Source organism: Macrotis lagotis, chromosome 4 (genome assembly GCF_037893015.1).
Source record: "Macrotis lagotis isolate mMagLag1 chromosome 4, bilby.v1.9.chrom.fasta, whole genome shotgun sequence".
NCBI classification, from domain to species: Eukaryota; Metazoa; Chordata; class Mammalia; order Peramelemorphia; family Peramelidae; genus Macrotis; species Macrotis lagotis.
The window spans coordinates 188,927,991-188,944,511 of record NC_133661.1 but is presented as its reverse complement, the minus strand read 5'-3'; the positions used below and the strand labels follow the sequence as shown (position 1 = coordinate 188,944,511).

General features: G+C 34.1%; 2 pseudogenes; one reads left to right on the top strand and one right to left on the bottom strand.

Moving 5' to 3' along the window:
* Positions 1–486: 486 nt before the first annotated feature.
* Positions 487–959, bottom strand: LOC141520196 (activated RNA polymerase II transcriptional coactivator p15 pseudogene; annotated as a pseudogene).
* A 14,613-nt stretch (positions 960–15,572) lies between these two features.
* LOC141520195 (olfactory receptor 4K13-like) overlaps positions 15,573–16,521 on the top strand; it is a 951-nt pseudogene continuing 2 nt past the window's right edge.

Genomic DNA, 16,521 nt, shown 5'->3' with positions numbered 1-16,521 from the left:
ATATATTATATTTTCTTTTATGTTAATCCTGCACCCATTTCAGATTTATCTTGATATAAGGTGTGAGTTATTGGTCTATTTCTAGTTTTGGCCATATTATCTTTCAGGTTTCTGCTGTGGTTTTTAATTGAAGAGCAAGTTTTTAACTCAGAAGCTACAAATCTTTGGGTTTATTAAACAATAAAAACTTTAGAAATTTACTGCTATATCCTTTGTACCTAATCTCTTCCACTGATCTACCACTCTGTTTCTTAGTTGGTACCAGACACATTCAATATAATTTTAGATCTGATATGGATTGGCCACCTTCCTTTGCAGTTTTTCATTATTTCCCTTGATATTCTTGACCCTTTTTTTCCTCAATATAAATTTAGCTACCAGTTTTTTTCTCATTAAATTAATTTTTTTTCACTCAGAATACACTTTTAATTTAAAAAAAGGATTCATCTTACAAATTGTTTCGCAATCCAAATATAAAATAGCTTGGAAAACAAATAGTTTAGAAAACAAAAGCCAATGTAAAAAGACTGATTAAAACAACTAAAACAGTACAGGTTTTCATATGGCTCTGATTTTACAGTTTTCTTACTGCATCATCAATATCAGAAATCTGTTCCTTCAGCTGGCTCCATGGCTCTGGATTTAAAGAAATACCTTTTCTACCAGGTTTCATTTCACTTTCCTGATCCATCCAGTATTCTCTAATATCAATTAGGACTTTTCCTTTAAAGTCCCGAACACTGACATATCTCATTTTTCTAATCTGGAACATATGATCATCTGGGCTTCTGCTGCTTTGCTTGGATGAAGCTGGTGCTTTAGAACTTTTCTCCTGTTTTTTGGATCTTTATGGTTTTTTCTGGAAGAGCTTGCTTTCTTCTCTTTGCCTTTTTGTCAATTTTGCTGTCAGAATCACTCCCAGATGAGCTAGAAGAAACAAGTTCCTTTGATTTGGGCATTCTAGAGTTACAAAGCTAATGACTCAGCCTGGAGCTGAACTCAGGCATTCCTTCCAGCCAGGCCTGGCACTCTGAAATGTGTAAGATATCTGGGGTAGTCGCTCCGCTCATGCAGCCTCACGCTATGCCGCCAGCTCGGGAGTCTAAATTAATTTTTTTTGGAAGTTTAATTGGTATGGCACTAAAAAAATAACTAATGTAGGTAGAATTTTCATTTTTATTATATTAACGTGGATTGCTAATAAGCGATTGACATTTGCCCAGTTATCTAGATCTGATTTCATTAATGCAAAAAGTAATTTACAGTCATTTTCATAAAGTTTCTGAATCTGTATTGACAGATAGAGTCCCATGTACTTTTTGAAGTCTGAAGTTTTTTTTTTTTCAATGAGATTTCTCTTTCAATGCTGCTGTTATCTTACTATTAATAAACAGAAATACTGAGGATTGGCGTGGTCATATTTTATATCCTACACCTTTGCTGAAGTTACTGTTTCCAATAGTTTTTTAGATGATTTTCCAGGGTTCTCTAGGCATATACCATATTTTCTGCAAAGAGTGAGAGTTTTGTTTCTTCAATACCAATCTGATTACTTCAATTTCTTTTTCTTCTTTATTGCTGAAGCTAACATATCTAAATAAAATATTGAATAATGATGGTGATAATGGGTTTCTTTGTTTCTCACTTGATCATACTGGGAAAGTTCCACACTTATCCCAATTACATATAATGTTTTTTGATGATTTTAGGTAGATACTGTTTATCATTTTAAGTAATATTTTGTCAAAAGCTTTTTCAGCAATATATTGAGATAATGTTTTCTGATACATTTATTATTTATATAGTCAATTATGCCATTATTTTCCTAATATTGAACCACCCTTGCATTCCTGGTATAAATCTTAGTTGATCATAGTTTTTATCTTAAAGATAACTTGTGGTAATCATTTTGCTAATATTTTATTTAAAATTTTTTGCATTTATAATCATTAGGGAAATTGGTCTAAAATTTTCTCTCCCTGTTTTTACTGTTCTTTGTTCAGGTATCAGCACCAAATTGATGTCGTAGAAGGAATTTGGCAGACCTCCTTCTTTACCTATTTTTTTCAAATAATTTTTATATAATTGGAACAAATTTTTCCTTGAATGTTTGGTAGAATTCAATTATGAATACATGTCACTGTGAAGATTATTTTCTTTGGGAGTTAATTGATGGCTTATTTAATTTCTATTTCTTAAATGGAATTTTTATAATGCTTAATTTCTGCTTTTTGGGGGCAATTCATATTTTTTGTAAATATTTATTCATTACACTTAGTTTTTCAAATTTATTGGCTTACAGTAGGGCAAAATAAGTTCAAATTATTTTATTAATTCTCACTTCATTGATGGTGAATTCGCTTTTTTCATCAAGTTAACCAAAGATTATTCTATTTTATTGTTTTTTTCTCATAAAGTGCACTTGGCTTATTTATCAGTTCAATAGTTTCTTTTTTTACTTTTCATTTTATTGATTTCACTTTTAATTTTCAGAATTTCTAATTTGGTATTTAATTGAGAATTTTTAATTTGTTCTTTCTCTTTTTAAGTTGCATATTCAGTTCATTGATTTCTATTTTTTCTATTTTGTTCATGTGAGTATTTAGAGATATATTTTCAATAAGAACTATTTTGACTATATCTCATACATATTGAAATGTTAGCTTGTCATTATCATTGTCTTAGGTGAAATCATTAAGTCTTTCTAAGATTTTTTATTTGATCCACTCCTTCTTCAATATTTTGTTATTGAGTTTCCAATTAGTATTAGATCAGTCTCTCCATGATCCTTTATTGCACATGATTTTTAATGCATCTTGACCTGAAAAGTATACAATTAATATTTCTGCCTTTCTGTGTTTGATTATGAGATTTATATGTTCTAATACATGGTCAATATTTGTGTAGGTGCCATGTATCACAGAAAAAAGTATATCCTTTCACTCCCTATTCAATTTTTCTCCAGAGATCTATTATATCTGAATTTTTTTAACATTATTTTCATCTCCTTAACTTACTTCTTGCTTATTTTATGTTTAGATTTATTTAATTCCTGAGAAAATGAGGATGAAATTCACCACCAGTAGAGTTTTGCTTCCTGAAATTCATTAAGATTCTACCTTATGAATTTGGTTGCAATACCACTTGGTTCATATACATTTAATATTGAAATTATTCCCTATACCAAAATAAAGGAAAAATAGGTACAAGATTTAGAAATAAAGAGTGATATCACAGATAAATTAATAGACCAAACATACTAATCTATCTGATTTATGGAGAAGGGATAAATTTATGACTCAACATGAATTAGAGCACATTATAAACTGCAAAATGAATGATTTTGACTATATAAAATTAAAATGTTTTTGTACTAATGAAATCAAAATTAGAAAAACAGCAGAAGGTTGGGAAACAATCTTCACAACCAGGAATTCTGATAAAGGTCTCAATTCTAAAATATATAAAGAATTGCATCAAATTTATAAGGTCTCAAGTCATTCCCCAATTGATAAATGGTCAAAGGATATGAACAGTTTTCGAATGAAGAAATTAAAGATATATAAGCATATGATTCTCCAAATTACTATGTTTAGAGAAATGCAAATCTTATGGGATCTGATGCTTAGTGAAGGGAGCCAAGAGAAAAATATACACATCAATAACATTATGAGATGAATATTCTTAATGGAAAAAACTCCTCCTGACAGTCCAGAGAGCTAGGACAACTGTATTAGACTGCTAATGGTCTGCATTATCCCCAAACAGAGGAAGAAAAACAAGAAAGACACAGAAAAAAAATACCCCTTCCAAATCTGATGAACACTTTATAAAAATTGTCTCAGACAGCTAGTTGGTACAGTGGTTAAAGCACTGGCCCTGGAGTCAGGAGTACCTGGGTTCAAATCCAGTCTCAGACACTTAATAATTGCCTAGCTGTGTGGCCATGGGCAAGCCACTGAACCGCATTTGCCTTGCCAAAAAAACCTAAAAAAATATGTCTCATTTCTCTTTCCCTCAATCCTAATTCCTCATGGCAAAAATTACTAGTTTGCAACCATGTTTAACAAAATGTGAATGTAAAATGCTGTACTCTACTGAGGGGAGGGGTTTGGAATGGAAGGGTGGAGGGAAATTTTCTATTTTGGAAATATGCATATGCAAATGGATGAAAATAAAAAAATTAAAATTAAAAAATATTGAAATTACTTAATTGTCTATGGTTCTTCTTAAGAGAATGTAGTTTCTTTCCTTATCTCTTTTAATGGTATCTATGTTTGCTACCTCTTTTTCTGAGATAAGGATTTCTACTCTTGTTTTTCTTTCACTATAGCTGAAGCATAATAAATTTTTGGTCCATCTTTCATCTTTAATCTGCGTGTATCCTCTATTTAGTTTTTTTATGTATCTATTGAATCTCTTATTTGAAGAATAAATTTTCTGTTCTGCTCTGGTCTTTTCATCATGAAAGTTTCAAAGTCACCCATTTTGTTAAGTTTCTCTCTTTTCTTCTGAAAGAGAAGGCTCAGTTGTTCTCAATAGTTGATTCTTGGTTGAAATTCAACCTCCCTTGCTTTGTGTAATATCATATTCCAAACCCTTCAATTATTTGACGTTGATTAAGTTAAGTCCTATGTAATTCTGTCTATGGCACATTGGTGTTTGAATTGCTTCTTTCTGACTGTTGCAGGTTTTTCTCCTTGATATGATAATTCTGGAGTTTGGCCACAATATTCTTTGGTGTTTTCATTTTGGAATTACTTTCAGGAGGAATTCGATGGATTCTTTCATTTATTATTTTGCCCTCTGATTCCAGGATCCCAGGTGGCTCTCCTTAATTCTATCCTGAAAAATGAAGTCTAGCATTTCTTTTTGATCAAAGTTTTCAGGTATTCATTATTCTCAAACTGTCTTTTGGTCAATGTCATTCTGAAAGTGTATGGGTAATAGTAGAATCTCTGCATCACAGGTCTTAGGCATTATATTCACTTTGCATTATGGTTTCCATAATATTTGCACCAATATACATTTCTGCTAATATATAAAGTCAGTAAGCATTTATTTTTGATCTATTAAAATGGTATCTTTAAATTTAGTATTTTCTAAATACATACAAAATGTTTTGAATATTATTTTATTTTATTTTCAATTTTATGTTATGGATGTTTTACAACATTCATCCACTTTCATATTTATAGGTTACATATTTTTCTACCACCCTCCCTTACCAACCCCCTGAAAAAGTTGTACATGTACTTTTGTGTTTAACATATTTATGTATTACTTATTTTGTGTTTGAGGAATTTGGACAATGGGAAAAGAAAGAATACACAGTAATAGGAAGAAAAAACATAAGAAGTTTTAAAGAAGTGAACATCTGTTGTGTTACTTTTAGGTTTTCTTCCCCTCTGGATGTGGATGGCACAACAAGCATTTTTAAGGATTTTGATCAATACTGATGATTTATTCATAAATAGTTCACTGAAAAATATGGAGAAAGAAATTAGGTATAAATACTATATTAAAAATATTTGGGGAGGTAGAGCCAAGATGGTGACAGGAGAAGAGCCTCTCTTAGGTGAGGCACTTTCTATAATATTTCAAAATTCATAAAATAATGATTCTAACTAAATTTTTAAGAGACAGAACCCACAGAGGGATCCAGTGAAGCAATTCTCCAAAACAATGTAACCTGGAAAATAGTGGAAAGACTCCAATCCCTGGGGTTAGAGGGGTGACCTGCCAGAGTAAAAGAACACCCAGGGCACCTGGGAACCACAGCTCACTGCAGCAGGGGCAATTTCCTGACCTACACCTTGGGAGCACTGGGCATAACTTAGAAGATCAGCGGGGAACCTCTACCAGAGTGAGCATTTGAAGCCAAGCCCTCAGGGCACTCAGCTAGCAGTGGTGGCCTCAGCAGCCAGATCTAAGAAAGGAAGCAGGCTGAGCTGGTAAACAGGAGACCTCAGGCAACTGAACCTTGAGTGCTCAGCTGACCAAAGGTAGGGGAGTGGAGAGAGACTTCCAAGATTTGTCCTCTGTACCTGGAACAGGACTCTTGGGCTCTGATCATATTCAGATCCTAATCACAGTCTAGGTCCCCCATAGAACAACAGGGCCTCCCAATTCAGTCCCATGGCAAAGGGCTGAGCTTGTGGTTATTCACAGACCAGGGAGGGAGATAGAGCTTCACACACTGAGATCGTTGTGTGGGGGTGTCCCAATAATACTGAAAGCTCAGAAAGTACCCCAAAACCAGTCACAGGCTAGGGAAATGAGGAAACAGAGAAGAGGAACACCATGGAGAAATGCATTGTCTATGATCTGAAGAATGATCAAATTACTCACTCTGAAGATGATGAAGTACAAGCTTCTGCATCTAAAAGCTCCAAGAAAAAAGGAAATTGGGCTCAGTCTGTGACAGAAATAAAAAAATTGAAAATCAAGTAAGGGAGATATAAGAAAAATTGGGAAAAAATGAGAGAGATGCAGGAAAAACATGAAAAAGAATTCATCAGCTTAGTCAAGGATATGTAAAAAAAAGGTTGAAGAAAATACCATGTTAAAAACCAGCATAGGTAAAATGGATAAAACAGTTCAAAAAGTTATTGAAGAGAAGAATGCTTTAAAAAGCAGAATTGGCCAGATGGAAAAAAGAGATAAGAAAACTCTGAGGAAAACAAATCCTTCAGATGTAGAATGGAGCTAAAGGAAGCTGTTGACTGTAGAAGAAGTCTGACACAATACTTCCAAACCAAAATAATGAAAAATTAGAAGAAAATGTGAGACATCTCATTGACAAACCAACTGATCTGGAACACAGATTAAAGAAAGATAATTTAAAAGTTATTGGGATACCTGAACATCATGATCAGCAAAGGAGCTTTGTCCTCATTTTGAAAGAATTTCTACAGGAAAATTGCCCAGATATCGTAGAAACAGAGGGCAAAATAGAAACTGAGAGAATCCATTGATCTCCTCTGGTAAGAGATCCAAAAACAACCCCAACCCCCAGCAATATTACAGCCAATTTCCAGAACTCCCTAGTAAAAAAAAGAAAATATTCCATCAGCGAGAAGGACACAATTCAAATATCTTGGAGTTTCAGTCAGGAACACACAGGACTCAGCAGCAACTACATTGAGTGATCATAGGGCTTAGAATATAATATTCAGGGAGGCAAAAGAGCTCAGAATTCAAATATGATTCAACTACCCAGCAAAACTGAACATCGCGGGGTGGAGCCAAAATGGCTGCATGAAGTGAAGGCAGCATTTTCTGAAAACTCTGAATTTCCAAATCCTTCCCCCCCCCAAAAAAAAAACAAAGGATGCATCTAGTCAAAATTCAGAGTGGTAGAACCTACAGAAAGACTGAGTGATACATTTTCCCAGTCCAAGATAACTTAGAAGTTCTGCAGGAAAAGTGTGTTTCACCAGGACTGGGGATTGGGAGTATGTTTCACCAGGACTGGGGATTGGGAAAAAAGCTGCAGCACAGTATAGCCCAGCCTAGTTCATAGATCACCAGCAACAACTTGAAGGGGCAGTGAAAGAACTCTGCTGCAACTGGGTGAGTTCACAGTGAGGAGCATGGCCATGAAATCTGCAGTGAGAATTGGGAGAAAGCAGCCTCCACACCCAGAGACAGAAAGAGAAGTGTGCAGAGAGTTCTCTGCTCTTCCTGGGGTAGAACTCTGTTGTTTGCCTACACTCAGATATTGCCCTTTGGGCATCTATACTAAATAACTAAGCTGGACATCTCTTCATAGTCCCAAAGCAGAGGGTAGTGCTGTGGTCATCTACATATCAAAGCACAAAATAGAGAGCATAAGACCATGGAGGAATAAACATCCCAGTGGGGTATCGCCCCCCAAAAGAAACAACCCCAAACCCTTGGAAGTGCTGTAAATTCATCCTTGGGTGAAGAAATGAGGAAACAATGGAGAAAGAAGAATCTGGCCATAGAGAATTGCTTTAGTTTCATGGAAGATCAAAACACATACTCAGATGATAACAAAATCAAAGCTTCCATATCCAAAACCTCCAAGAGAAATAGAAAATGGCCTCAGACTATGGATGAGCTCAAAAAAGACTTTGAAAAGCAATTAAGGGAGTTGGAGGAACAAATGGGAAGAGAAATGAGAGCAGAAAAATCATGAAAACCAAAACAAAAGCTTGGTGAAAGATATACAAAAAATATTGAAGAAAATAATATGTTAAAAACCATTTTAGGTCTAATGGAAAAAGAAAAAGAAAAGGCAAATGTGGAGAAGAATGCCTTAAAAGGCAGAATTGGTCAGCTGGCAGAGGTGATAAAAAACTCTCTAAAGAAAATAACTCCTTCGTATGAAAAATGGCACTAAAGACAGATGATGACTTTGCGAGAAAGCAGGAAGAAATGAAACCTCCAAAAATGGCAAAAATTTTAAGACAGTGTGAAATATCTCATCAGAAAAACAACCGACATCAAAAACAGATCCAGAAGAAATAATTTTAAAATTATTGGGCTTTCTGAAAGCCACAATCAGGAGAAGAGCCTAAATTTAATTTCTCAAGAAATAATACAGCAAAACTGCCTTGTGATCCTAGAAGCTGAGGGTAAAATATAAATAGAGAGCATTTACTGGTTACCCCCTGAAAGAGATCCCAAAAGAAAATCTTATAGGAATATTATAGCCAAATTCCAAAACTCCCAAATCAGAGAGAAAATTCTAAAAGGTGCCAAAAACAAACAATTCAACTACCAAGTCTCCATAGTCAGGATTACAGAGGATCTAGCAGCTTCTACATTAAGGGCTCATAGGGATTGGAATATGTATTCTGGAAGGCAAAAGATCTTGGTTTACAACTGAGAATCAACTACCCAGCAAAACTGAACATCCTCTTTCAGGGAAAAGATGGATTTTCAATGTAACAGGGGACTTTCAAACTTTCCTATTGAGATGACCAGAGCTAAATAGAAAGTTTGATCTCCAAGTACAAGATCTAGAGAACCATAGGAAGAGTGGAAGAGAGGGACTAACTACAAGGAACTTGATGATGTTGAACTGTTTGTAATCCTGCACAGGAAGAAGATATTGATAACTCATATGAACTTTCTCATTTATAAGAGCTGTTAGAAGGAGCATATATATAGACAAGGCATAGGAAAGAATGGAATATAGTGGCATAATATAGTAAAAAAGAAGGAGTCAATGGGTGATCAAGGGAAGTACTAGTAGGAAGAGAAATGAGAGGAAGAAGGAGCTAAGATATTTCAAATAAGAGTCAGGAAAATGTTTTTTTCAATGGAGTGGAATGGGGGAAGGGAAAAGGGAATGAGTGAGCCTTTATTCTCATGAGAAATGGCTCAGAGAGGCAATAACATACACACTTAATAGGGTGAGTAAATCTATCTTTCCCTGGAGAAGGATGGGAAGAAAGGGCTGGGATGAGGGAGAATGGGGGGAGGGAATGGGGGAATAGGTGATAGAAGTGAGGGAATATCGAGGGAGAGGGTAATCAGATTCAACACACTTTTGGACAGGGCCAGGATGAAAGGAGAGAAAGAATAGAATTAATGAGAGTGGGGAGAAATAGAGTGGAGGTAGAGCTAGTAATAGCAACTGTGGGAAAAATTTTGAAGCAACTTCTCTGGTTGACTTATGATAAAGAAAGCAACTCACCTCATAGAAAGAGCCATTGAAATATGAACAGACTGAATTACAATTTTTTTTTTCTCTCTTTATTCTTGAGAGTTCTCATCTTCTTGGGAGGGGAGGGGGTTTATGTTTATTCTTATGTTTACTCTTATAACATTCAATTTACATCGATGTATGGCATGGAAACGATGTAGAGACTGTCAGAGAGCCTTCTGTTGGGGGCGGGGAGAGTATGGTGTAAAAATTGTACAATTCAAAGTTTTGCAAAAAATGATGGGTGCATATTACTATTGTATATAATTGGAAAACAAATAAAATGTTAAAATGTTAAAAAAACAAATTGATCATCCTTTTCCAGGAGAAAGAAATGGACTTTCAATGAACCAGGGGAATTTTAATCATTTCTGTTGAAGCAACCAGAGCTGAACACAAAGTTTGATCATCAAATACAGGACTTAGGTTAAGCATAGAGAGTGGAAGAGAAGGACAAAATATGAGGGACCTAATGATTATGAACTGCAGGTATTCCTGCATAGAAAAATGATCCTAATAACACTCATATGAAACTTCTCATTTAATAGAGCAGGTAGAAGGAGCTTTTATAGATGAAGCAAAGGAGAGAGCTGAATTTGAAGATATAATATATTGTAAAATAGAGTCAATGTCTAAAAGAGAAATGTAATCAGAGTAAGAGAAAGGAGATGTGGAATAGGCTAAAATATTTCATATAATAAGATTTTTTATTACAATGATCTATTGCAATGATATGGAAGGGGGGAAAGCAAGGGGGAGTGTGGGAGCCTTTGCTCTCATCAGAGGTGGCTTGGAGAAGAAACAGCATATATATTCAATGGGGTATAGATATCTAGCTTAAGAAGGAGAGAATGGGGATCAGGGGGAAGGGGGGAGGTGAGCTATGGAGGAGAGGGTGGACTGTTGGGGAGAGTAGTCAGATATAACACATTTTCTTTTTTTACTTCTTGCAAGAGGCTGGGATTAGATGGCCTGTCTGTGATTACAGGGTCAGGTGGTTGCTGGCCTTAGGTGTAGTATGTGGGCTCAAGGCCTCTTGGCCCCAGGGCTGGGGCTCTGTCTGCTGCACCACTCAACTACCCTACAGCAGAGACAGAGTGAAAAGAGAAACAAAATATAGTTCATGGTAGTAATGTAATATGAATGGAAGGAGTTGCGATCAGCAATGGCAACAGTGCAAAAATATGGAAGTAACTTTTGTGATGGACTTATCCTAAAGAATGTGATCCACCTGCGACAGAGTTTTTGGTGTTGGAACACAGACTGAAGCACATTTATTATTATTATTATTTTTTCTTTCCTTTATTTTATTGCTTATGAGGGTCTACTTTTTGGGGGAAGGGTTATTATGTTAACTCTTAAAAAAGAATATTTTGCTACTGTAAAAAAATGTCATTTTACAAAAATAAAAATAATTATAATAAAATATTTTAAAAAATATTTTAGGAACAGCTAGATGGCGCAGTGGATAGATTATGGGCCCTGGAGACAGGAGAACCTGAGTTCAACTCCAGTCTAAGACACTTAATAATTACCTAGTTGTGTGACCTTGGGCAGGTCATTTATCCCCACTGCTTTGCAAAAAACAAAAATAAATTTTGAAAAATGATATGAGAAGGAAAGCATTAACCTTTGGGTAGCTCAGGACAGGTTTTGTTTTTGACCTTTTTTTTGAATGTTGAATTTTAGATGATATTTGAAGGAAACTGGGAAAACTAAAAAAAGATGATGATAAGGGATAAAATTCCAGCAATGGGAAATAAGCAGTAAAAATTCATCGTCAGGAAATTGAATATCTTCTTTAAGGAACAGCAAGGAGGTCAGTGTTCTTGTATCTCAGAGTATAGAGTGGGCAGTGGGATTAACTAATTGTCAAAAAATATTTATGAGCCTATTACGTGCTGGACACTTCAGTAAAGACAAATGACAGTGTCTGCTTTTAAAGAACCTGCAGTCTAATGAGTGAGATAATATACAAACACTTATGCAAGTAATAGAGTTTTGAAAAGGCTTTATTTCTTGATAAAAAATTAAAACCTGCTGAATTATTTTCCACTTTCTGAGGACTCATTGCTCCACTAGAAATTCATTGATGGTGACTTCAATTTTTATCCCTGACTCAGGACAGTTTTTTATATTTAAAAAATGTTGAAGAAGACAAATTATTGAAAAGAGAAATTAATTAATTTATGAAGTATGATTAATTAAATAATTAATTTATTTATAAAAGTATTTATAAAAATATGACTATTAATCATTGCTGTATCATTGTCTTTTCTCTGTTTTCATATGATGTAAAGAGGATTGGTTTCCAATGCAGGTTCAAATGTATACTTTTTGTTCTTTGGTAAAAGTCAAAAAATACGTAAATGACCATGCAACTAATATTTCTCATGGAGGTTAGGAGGAAAAGTATGAAAAATTATGCTTCTTTAATAACTCCTTGGGGGATTTGTTCTTCTGATTTAGTTAATTATTAAATAATGTTTATTCTCATAACTTTCCCCTTGTCTGATAGTATATATAAGCCTATTTTCCTGAAGTCAGTGGAAATTAATGAACATCAATTCCTCAATCTCTTCATATATTTTGAGACCTTTGGATAAATCTGGCAGGTTGAAAATGAATATTAATATACTTTGATTTTTGTATATAATCACCTAATAATTTTACATACAGATTTTGTGAATAAATAAAAAAAAAGTTCTCTCCAATAAAGGGGTGAATATGACTTAACAGTCCCAGGCCTACTTCCTTATTAATTGAACAAGTAAATGACTCTAGATGTTTTCAGGTTTCTCTTTCAATTCTATTTCAATAATGATTTCAAGAAAAATGAGTCATTTTTAGGTAGCACTTGAATGATAATTTCCAAGTACCATAAAGTCAGGAGATGTGTTTATCATTTATTTTCCTGATCTAGTTGGTAAATTTCTGTTCAAACTTTTAAGACTCCTTCTATGTTCTTGACATGGCCCTTACTTTTGAGACACAAAAAAAGAAAATTATATACATTGTACCCTGAAAGAATTAACAATTTAATAGCATAAGGCTATTGAATACAACAATAATAATTGTTTGTATTGATACTATGTTTAGGTTAGTTAAGAGATATACATGGGATATTTATTTATTTATTCTTCCTAAAATCCTACTATGTAATCATTATAACTATAATTATCAACATTTTTCAGATGAAAAAATAGAAATTAGTAACATAATTTAAACATGGTCACTAAAATTTTCTGTGACCCAGAGATAGCATTAATTTTTTTCACATTCTGCACTCTTCCTACTCCATTATGTTACTTCTCATGTGCACAAATATGATACAAAGGGAAAGTATTCAGCATTATAAGAAAATATATAATAATATGATGTCATAAGAGAGATATTATTAAGATGTGGAAAAAGTCAAACTATGTGGATGAAGTGGCATGGGAGTTGGTTTGAAAAGGGAACAACGATGAGAGGGTACGAGCAAGACATGGAAGATAGTCTTTACTCAGAGATGAAGAGGGCAAAAGGATATCATTATGGATAAAACTGTTCCTTTTAGTTACAATTCATAGTTAGCCTTTGATTTTGTGTTTCAAAGTTTACAGTATAGTCTACTTGTAGCATTAAAAAAACTGTAGGTTATTGACCCAGTGTAATCATTTGGGAAAATTATTTTATGTGAAAACTGGTTTAAATATAGGAAAGAGTTGAATAAATAACTTACAGATTCATGTATTTTCCATTTTTGTTTCTTTCAATTCAATTAAAAAGCATTTCTCAAGGGGAAATGTGATGCAGGTCTGGATTAAGAGCTGAGTTGTGAGGAGGAAATTAAGATTAAAATTAGAATAAGAAGATTAAAGGCAACTAGAATTTCCAATTGATTGAACTGAGGTTGGGGGAAGGGGGAGAAGGATGATTAAAGAAAGTAAAAATTAATATTGAGGTTTTCAATTTGGGTAACTGAAGATAATTTATAGAGAAGGAAATAAAGGACTGAGAATGTAGAGTGCCTACTATTTTCTAGGCATTTTAGAAATACTTAATCCTCACAACAACTCTACAAGGTTGCTGCTATTATCCCCATTGTATAGCTGAGGATTCAGGGTCACAAGTGAACTGAATTGCTTCTGTACATTCACTAAGCCCATCTGACTCAGGGTATCTTTTGGGACAGGATTGAATGCAGGTCTTTTCTGATTTCATAACCAATTTCCCATCTACTGTGTCATCTAGCTGCTTATTTATGAACAATAAATTTAGAAATTTAATGAAAGATATTTCCAGCATAAAAGATACTGAGCAAAAGTATAAAGGAGAGTGATTCAGGATGACCTAAGAAATAGAGAATCATTTTTCTATGTTCTATGATCATATACGTTACTTTCTCCATTATTCTCGCATCTAGACCCTTATAAGAAGAGATTTTGCTATTTTTTATCTTTTCTGCTGCATAATATAATGAAGTACACAGAGCATATTACATGTTTATATAATATATTTTGATTGGATCTGAAATTCCCCACCTTGAAGAAGAAAAGTGATAGAAAATTGTGCCTTCAAGTCTGTGGACTTGGAGCTTCAGGTGCTTGCCAGAACATTCTGACAGAGAGTCAGTTTTCAGATAGAAATGTAGAGCTAGAGTTCAAAATAAAGATAGTGGGTGAATATATTGATTTGGATTGTAGCTATATAGTAGTGATAATTGAGTCCATAAGAGAGAATGGAAATAGTATTGGAGGGGGGTACCCAAAAATAATCTTCACTATGCTAAAGCATAGTATGTGTAACATTTCATGCCTTTTGCAATAGAAAACTACTAGAAAGCATTGAGCCGAAAGGGTGACTTGGTCACATTTCATATTACTTATGAAGGTTATTTTGCTATTTGTGGAAAAAATAGCTTGCAAATGGAAATAATTAATATCAATGATACAAGTTAGAAGACTTTTAAAAAATCCAATTCAGTTTAACAAACATTTATCAAAGTGAAAGTTGATATGTCTGAATTCTTAGGTAGTTTGGGGAGTGAAGAAGAGAAAAGAGATTCAAAGGATATCTGAAAGAATAAATAGGAATTTGAAAGAAATTATATGTGATTTGAGGAAGTCAATTTTTTAGGGTAAACCACAGGTCAAAAATGTTTTGAAATATTATGAAGAAAATCTAAAGATGAAGTGGGAATCCAAAAAAAATTTTAGATGTTCCTGATGAATAGAGAAAATATAATTTTCTTTAGATTTAAAGGACTTTATATATCAAGTTTAAATTCAAATGCTGAGACACTTAATTAGGAAGAAGGGTAGCACTGATTTAAGATTATGTCAATTATTTTTTCCTCTTTTATTTTGTTCTGGTGATAGTTTAGTCCTGCTCATAAAGGGTTTATTCAGTACAATGTGAACTTTTATTACACCAATTTTTCATGTTCTTCAAATCACACTGAGAGCTATTGGCTCCCATTTGACAATATAACAATATATCTATCCAATGCTACATTGTTGCTCTTGTTGTTGTTTTAAGTTATGTCCTTTATTATGTCCTCACCAGAATCTATTTATTGTACACCTGAAAACTCACTAGATACCATTAACACTAACCCATATATTGATGAATTCAGTATAATCTTGACTCATTTATTGATAAGTATATTCACAAAGACACACTGTTCTATCTATGAATATTGATGGTCTGTCTGAGGAAAGAGAAGTTGATAGAGAATAATTGCCCAAAATGTTTCCAAGAGGTTTTAGCATTCAATATCATCTGTTTTTGATGTTATATTTTTCCTTTGCCCTATGTTCAAGAATTCTCACTTAAAATTGTGACTCCTTTCAGATTATATTTCCTACAGAGAACTTCTGGATCCTCGATGTATATCAAGTAGGTGAAGATGAAGAATAACTCTATGTTAGATGAATTTATTTTGTTGGGACTCACCAATTCTTGGGAGCTTGAGCTTTTCTTTTTTGTGATCTTCTTCCTTGCCTATACATCAATATTGGCTGGAAACTATCTCATTATACTTATAGTGACTTTTAAGTCCCACCTGCACTCAACTCCCATGTATTTTCTTCTAGCCAACCTGTCCTTTTTTGACATGACTTTTTCCACTATTACTGTCCCTAAGATTATTATAGACTTTTTTTAGGGAGAGAAAAACAATTTCTTTGTGGGGCTGCATGGCACAGATGTTTCTAGGTCATCTTCTTGGATGTAGTGAGATGAGTCTTCTCATAGTAATGGCTGTTGACAGGTATGTTTCAACATGCAATCCCATCCATTACAAAACTATCATGAATCATCAAATTCTGGTGGGAAGTGTGCTGCTGTCATGGACAGTTGGCTTCGTGCATACCATGAGTCAGATGGCCTTTATGGTGAATTTGCCCTTTTGCGGTCCTAATATAATTCATGATGTTTTTTTTTTTTTTTTTTTGGTGATCTTCCCCTAGTGTTGAAACTTGCCTGTACTGACACTTATGTCCTAGAGCTCCTTGTCTTTGCTGACGGTGGGCTGCTTTCCCTGATCTCCTTCATTGTTTTGCTTGTCTCCTATATTGTTATTTTAGTCACTGTCCAGCATCGTTCGTCTAGTGGGCTATGTAAGGTTCTGTCCACTCTGAGTGCTCACATCACTGTGTTAACTCTCTTCTTTGGACCAGTCATCTTAATTTATGTTTGGCCAAATAGTAATTATTGTCTAGACAAATTCCTTTCAGTGTTTTATTCAGTTATCACTCCTCTCCTGAATCCAATTATTTATAGCTTGAGGAATCAGGAGATGAAAGCAGCCATGATTAGATTGAGAAATCGGCACATTGGCTCCAAACTAACCTTCT